The sequence below is a fragment of the Dermochelys coriacea genome, chromosome 9 (genome assembly GCF_009764565.3).
Source record: "Dermochelys coriacea isolate rDerCor1 chromosome 9, rDerCor1.pri.v4, whole genome shotgun sequence".
Lineage (NCBI taxonomy): Eukaryota > Metazoa > Chordata > Testudines > Dermochelyidae > Dermochelys > Dermochelys coriacea.
The window spans coordinates 890,729-896,738 of record NC_050076.1 but is presented as its reverse complement, the minus strand read 5'-3'; the positions used below and the strand labels follow the sequence as shown (position 1 = coordinate 896,738).

The following is a 6,010-nucleotide window of genomic DNA, read 5'->3' as shown; positions in this document are numbered from 1 at the left end:
CCAGGAAGACAAAGCTGTTGCTGAGAAGCTAAATGAATTATTTGCATCAGTCTTCATTGCAGAGGATATAGGGGAGATTCCCACACCTGAGACATTCTTTTTAGGTGACAAATCTGAGGACGTGTCCCAGATTGAGATGTCAGTAGAGGAGATTTTGGAATGAATTGGTAAATTAAACAGTAATAATCACCAGATGGTATTCACCCTAGAGTTCTAAAGGAACTCAAATATTAAATCGCAGAACAACTATCATTCAAATCAGCCTCTGTACCAGATGACTAGAGGGTAGCTAATGTAATGCCTATTTTTAAAAAAAGGTTCCAGAGGTGATCCTGACAATTAGGGGCCAGTAAGCCTAACTTCTGTACCAGGCAAAATGGTTTAAACTATAGTAACAAACAGAATGATCAGACACGTAGATAAACACAATATGCTGGGGAAAAGTCAACATGGCTTTTATAAATTGAAATCATGCCTCACCAATCTATTAGAATTCTTTGGGGGGGGGTCAATAAATATGTGGACAAAGCTGATCCAGTGGATATAGTTTACTTGGACTTTCAGAAAACCTTTAACAAAATCCCTCACCAAAGGCTCTTAAGCAAACTAAACAGTCATGGGATAAGAGGAAAGATCCTCTAATGGATCAGTAACTGGTTAAAAGATAGGAAACAAAGGGTAGGAATAAACCGTCAGTTTTCACCATGAAGAGAGGTTATTTACCCCTTCTCATGACACAAGAGCCAGGGGTTACTCAATGAAATTAATAGGCAGCAGGTTTAAAACAAACAAAAGGAAGTACTTCTTCATATAACACACAGTCAACTTGTGGAATTCATTGCCAGGGGATGTTATGAAGGCCAAAAGTATAGCTGGGTTAAAAAAATAATTAGGTAAGTTCATGGAGGTTAGGTCCATCAATGGCTATTAGCCAAGATGGTCAGGGATATGACCCCATGCTCCGGGTGTCCCTAAACTTCCAATTGCCAGAAGCTGGGACTGGATGAGAGGGGATGGATCACTCAAAGTTATCCTGTTCTATTCATTCCCTGTGAAGCATCTGGAGATGGGGCAAGACCTATGTTATTAATTGTTGTGGTATGTGCAATTTTTCTAAAATCCCCAGCTCCTTTAGTCAAGACATTAGGTGAGAATCTCAGCTTGCATTTTTTAAAAGTAAGTTTCTAGCTGTGGTGGTTGCAGCAAAAAGTTGAACACACATATCTGGACATCTGACCCAGAAAGGTGGGACTGCGTGATTTACAATGGAAAGACAAAAAGGATCAAAACCCAGAAAGCAAATAAAAACCACCCAACATTTCTTAGTTTAAAAAAATCTCAGTTTTAAAGCCAGTCTTGTGCTGTTTGGCTATGTCCACACTGGAATAAAAGGCCCGACGCACGGCCACAGCTGGCCCAGATTAGCTGACTCAGGCTCAAAGGGTTATGGGCTCCCAGAGCTCGGACTCAGGCTGCCTACACAGAAATCTTACAGTCCCGCAGCCCGAGCCAGTTGAGTAAACGTACCCTTTGGGCACTTGGGTTGGCAGCGCTGCACCCCCTGACTGACTCCAGCCATAAAGCTGGCTTGCTCCTCCCAGGAGGATCAGTTCCATGTACAGGTGCTCTGCAGTGGCCTGGAGCCAACTGAAGGGCTCTGACAGCAGACACCCTTCCTGCTGCCAGGGAGAATGGAAAGTAGGTGTGGCTGGGGCGTTCCTGCACTATGCAGACTCAGCTGTGTTCTCAGCCTCTTGTGGCTATTGCGGTGTGGCCTAATTTACAGCAGCCTCCAGACTGCTCTGAATACAGCATAGGGCCTGGCTCTGCACAGTCACTGCAGGACCTCATGCATGCTCTATGCACAGGTGTTTTGGGATCTGGCCCGTAGTCTAACGCTTGGTGTCTACTGCTCATGAAGACTCCCACGTATACTGAATTGTAGCGGAGCCGCCAGTAGAGGGAGTTACACGTTAGCAGTTCAGAGTACAAGAGCTGAAGCTAGAATGATCTGGGATAGTCACATCTCCTTCAGTCTGTGCATTCTGCTCTCCTTGACACCAGTGCAACCCTGGAGTAACTGCACTGACTTACACAAGAGTCTCTTGAGATGTACACAGCAGAACAGATCTGAATCTGAGCCCAGTATCACCATCACGCTAGGCTTTATGACATATAATTAAGCTTTGGTTTAAAGTCACATCAAGTGGATTTATTTATCTACTATTTTCAGAAGAATCATTTGATTAAAAAGTTTTAAAGTTTGACTTCAATGGGGCTATTTATGGGCTTACAATTAACTAGGCATTTAAGGGCATCCAGAGTGGTCAGCTTGTTGCAAGACCAAGCCGATAGTCCACCCCCTGCCAAAGAAGAATTTGTATGGATTCCTGAATGCTTTGTCCAGCTGAGTTTTAACTGTCCCAAGCAGTGTAGTGAGGTTTCCAACATGTCCCTTGGAAGACCACTGCACAGCCAGATACCACACATCTTACTGAGTTTTTCCTCAGATTCATTCAAAGTCGGATTTTTGTTATTTGGCTTGGGTTTAATTCCATCCTTCTCCTACCCCCTTGGTTCCCCCATTCTCCTTCCCATGATTGTTTTGCTCCCTTCACCTACAGAGAGATGTTTATTACAACCCTCCCATCACCATCATTTGGACACATTTCATTCTTTTAGCCTTTCCTTACAAGTCAGTCTCTCTCTAATTTTTTTTGCTCTTCTCTGATTTCCCTCCAATTTGGCAGCATCAACCAATGAAGTCTGATGTAGGCACTTTTCTTTATTTTAAATAAACAGCCACTCTATTTAATGGACAAAATGTATCATTAATTATCTGTGTTATCAAAGAACCTCAGAGCTCTCAGTCCTGGACCAGGAGGACTCCATTGTGCTAGGCATGGTGCAAACATAGAACAAAGACGATCCCTGCTGCAAAGAATGTGCAATCTAACTATAAGACAAGAGACAGCAGACAGATACAGACAGATGGGGGAGTCCAAGGACCCACGGAAATACAGATCAGCATGATGGGCTGTGGTCACTGCTGTCACGTTTTTTGTGGCCATCACAGCAAAGGAGAGTTTTGAGGAGGGATTTGGAGGAGGGTGAGATAGCTTTGCGGCTATTTATGAGCTCCTCCCAGGCATGAGGAGCAGCATGGAAAAAAGCATGAAGGTGCCTGTTCGAAAATTAAACAGGTGGTCAACAGTGGCTGACTTCATGGGCTGCTGGGAGTTAGAAGCTGATACATGGATAGCGAGTGAGAGATGATCAGTAGGGTGGGGACAGGCCGTGACGGTGAAGATAAACAGCCTGTGTCTGATGTGAGAGAGCAAGGAAAGCCAGCAGAGGGGACTGGCCCACAGCAGATGTAAGCTCTAATGCTCCCTGAGCTAGGCAAGATCTCCAAGCAGTAGGGGCTCTGCTTTAAATCACTGGTGTAAGGGAAGGGGCAGGATGAACCAGGGGTCTGTGCAGTCCAGGTGAGCAGAACATGTGATCACAGACTCAGGCTGGCTCAGCCATGGGCAGGACCCTTCCTCTCACCTGAGACACCTCCTGCTGCCTGCATACCCAATGGGGCCAGGTTTTTACTGCTGTTCCTCCCCTCCTCTCCTGGACAGCACACCTTGCAGTGGGTGGTTGTGAACACAGAGGCCCAAGAGGTTCATTTCAACCCCGTTTAACTTGCACAGAAGGGACGGTGCCAATATCCACAGCCTTGGAGCTGATGTTCATTTTGGCACCTTGGCTGACTGAGTTTCTGGTGCATACTGTAGCTGCCACATCAAATATTTACACAGAGGAAGATGCAGCGAGCTCTGTATGTTAAACTGCTGAGACAACAAGCACAGCAGGGTCAGAGAGCTGTGGGCTTGGGGGACCCTGCAGCGAGCAAGCTTTGCCAAAGGACATAAATGCACAATGCTAATCTCCATGCAGGGAGTGGGGCTGCACCCCGGTATTGGAGGAGAGAGAGTATGCCAGGGGTGTCATAGGTTAGATGGTCTTTGAGCATTCTGCTTTGGTGCCCCATAGTGCTGCTGCTACGAGCAGGCACATCCCAAGCATCTCTCCCACACGCTAGCGAGCCAAGGCCCAGGATGTTATAACTCAAAACACACTCCTCATGCTGTATCCCGAGAATCTCAGACATTACAAGAGTATGTTACCATGCCTGTCAAAGATGTATGAATCAATAGGTGGTACTAGGCACACAGATGGGTAATAGAGATTCAGCCACTGTATGACTGTAGTCCACAAATCCTGCCATTTATTGAGACCTCAATTTCAATCTTAGTTGAAGCCCTGTAGACAATGGAACACAGCAGCACTTGCTACTATTTTGGCACCGCTATGTTTTGTTTGCTTGCACAGGTATAACCCAAGAACAATGCAGAGAGACAGACACAAAACAGGGAACTATTTTGATTGATTATATTCTGAGCTTCTAAGAGGATGTGCATCATAGCTGACAATAAGCATTTCTCCCATTCTAATGCCTACATGTTAAAATAAGTAAGAAATAGCACTGTCTGTATCACCACCATCTGGTGACTCCCAATAACTTTACATAATTTACAATCACCATTGTCCTAATTCTCACTGAAAAAATGAAACTACACTACAAGATTATGGAGAAGGGCAGCCACAGCTGCTGTTTGTCTGCTGTCTCTCTCAGTACTTTGATGCAAGTGTCTAGAAATAGAAACCATGTCATCAGCCTGCCACAAGCCACTTCCTTTGCAGTTCCAGACACCTAGAAGAGCCTCCTGTGCTCACAATCTTTGTTTACATCTCTTCTGAACACATATTTTCTCCCCTGTGCATTCTGATTCCTTGTGTCCTTTGGTATTACTTGTTATTTCACTCTGGGAAGTGCTGGAGTTATGACTGGAATCACAGCTGCTGTTTGGAATTTTGTTTTGTTCAGACAAAACCTGAGGCTATTAAGAGTGCACCCTGCTCCCTGTTAAAGATTCTGGGAGGCACCTTTCCCAGAAGGTGAGCAGAAAGGGGAGATAGGGGTGCTCTCCACAGAGCAACATTCGTGAGGGGGGGCAGAGGATGTGCATTAGTCCTCCCTAGAGCTCTACATGGACTACCTGGAAAAGTTGGTCTAGTTCCATGGGCCCCTGTGCACTGAGCAGCTAATATGGTCCATGGGGAATCTCTGGCAGCCCAGCTCCTTCAGGGTTGCGCCACCCTGGACTGGTGGGACCCCACGGACAGATGGGAGGCAAGGAACCTCTGCACAGTTAGCCCTGTGCTTTCCTGCAGCCTAGGAGATCTGTGAGGTTTGGGGTCAGAATCCCCCAGTAGCAGGGTTTGGCAGGAACTCTGCGAGGAAAACTCAAGGAATTTTCATTCACCTGGTCCCCTCCAGCTCTGTGTGTATTTGTGTTACTGCTAGGTAGAGAAACCAGGGCCCACCCCTGCAGCTCTTGCTCCAATGAGGAGTCAGGCCCTAAAGCAGCACAGATGCTCTGCGGGGAGGGAGAGACAATGTTTCCTCCCAAAGGCCACATCCTGCTCCCAGTGGTAGGTTTGTTCGCTGCTGGAGGGCAGAATTGGCCTCCACGTGTGCTGCTGTGGCTGCTGCAGAAAGTGCCTTTGATGTGTGCTGTCACAGCACAGAAGCATGGTCAGGCTCAGACTGACACAGGGCACCTTAAACATTTAGAGTGTGCACATGGGGCAAAGCTCAGCACCACCGCAAACAGGCACAGCTGCCCACCGTGACACGTTTCAATGTGGTCCATTAGCCAAACTCACCCATTTTGAAGTTATGATGAGTTACATATTTAAATACAAAATACTCATCCTGACAAACTAAGGCAAGACAAGAGCTGCCAGACCGACAGCAGAATTGGACTGGTCACTGTGCCATCGGGGTTACAGCAACCCATGGGAGAAAAATGTGCCCTGCCAACAGAGCCTGATCAGAGACTGCCATGATGCGACTCATGTGTGTGGGGGAATATCGGGATGCACAAGTTAATGA

General features: G+C 46.5%; 1 protein-coding gene across 1 annotated transcript in view; it reads right to left on the bottom strand.

Annotated features, from left to right (window-relative positions):
* LOC119861618 (very long-chain specific acyl-CoA dehydrogenase, mitochondrial-like) overlaps positions 1-6,010 on the bottom strand; it is a 63,234-nt gene that overhangs the window by 56,105 nt on the left and 1,119 nt on the right. The gene's annotated exons all lie outside the window — the stretch shown is intronic.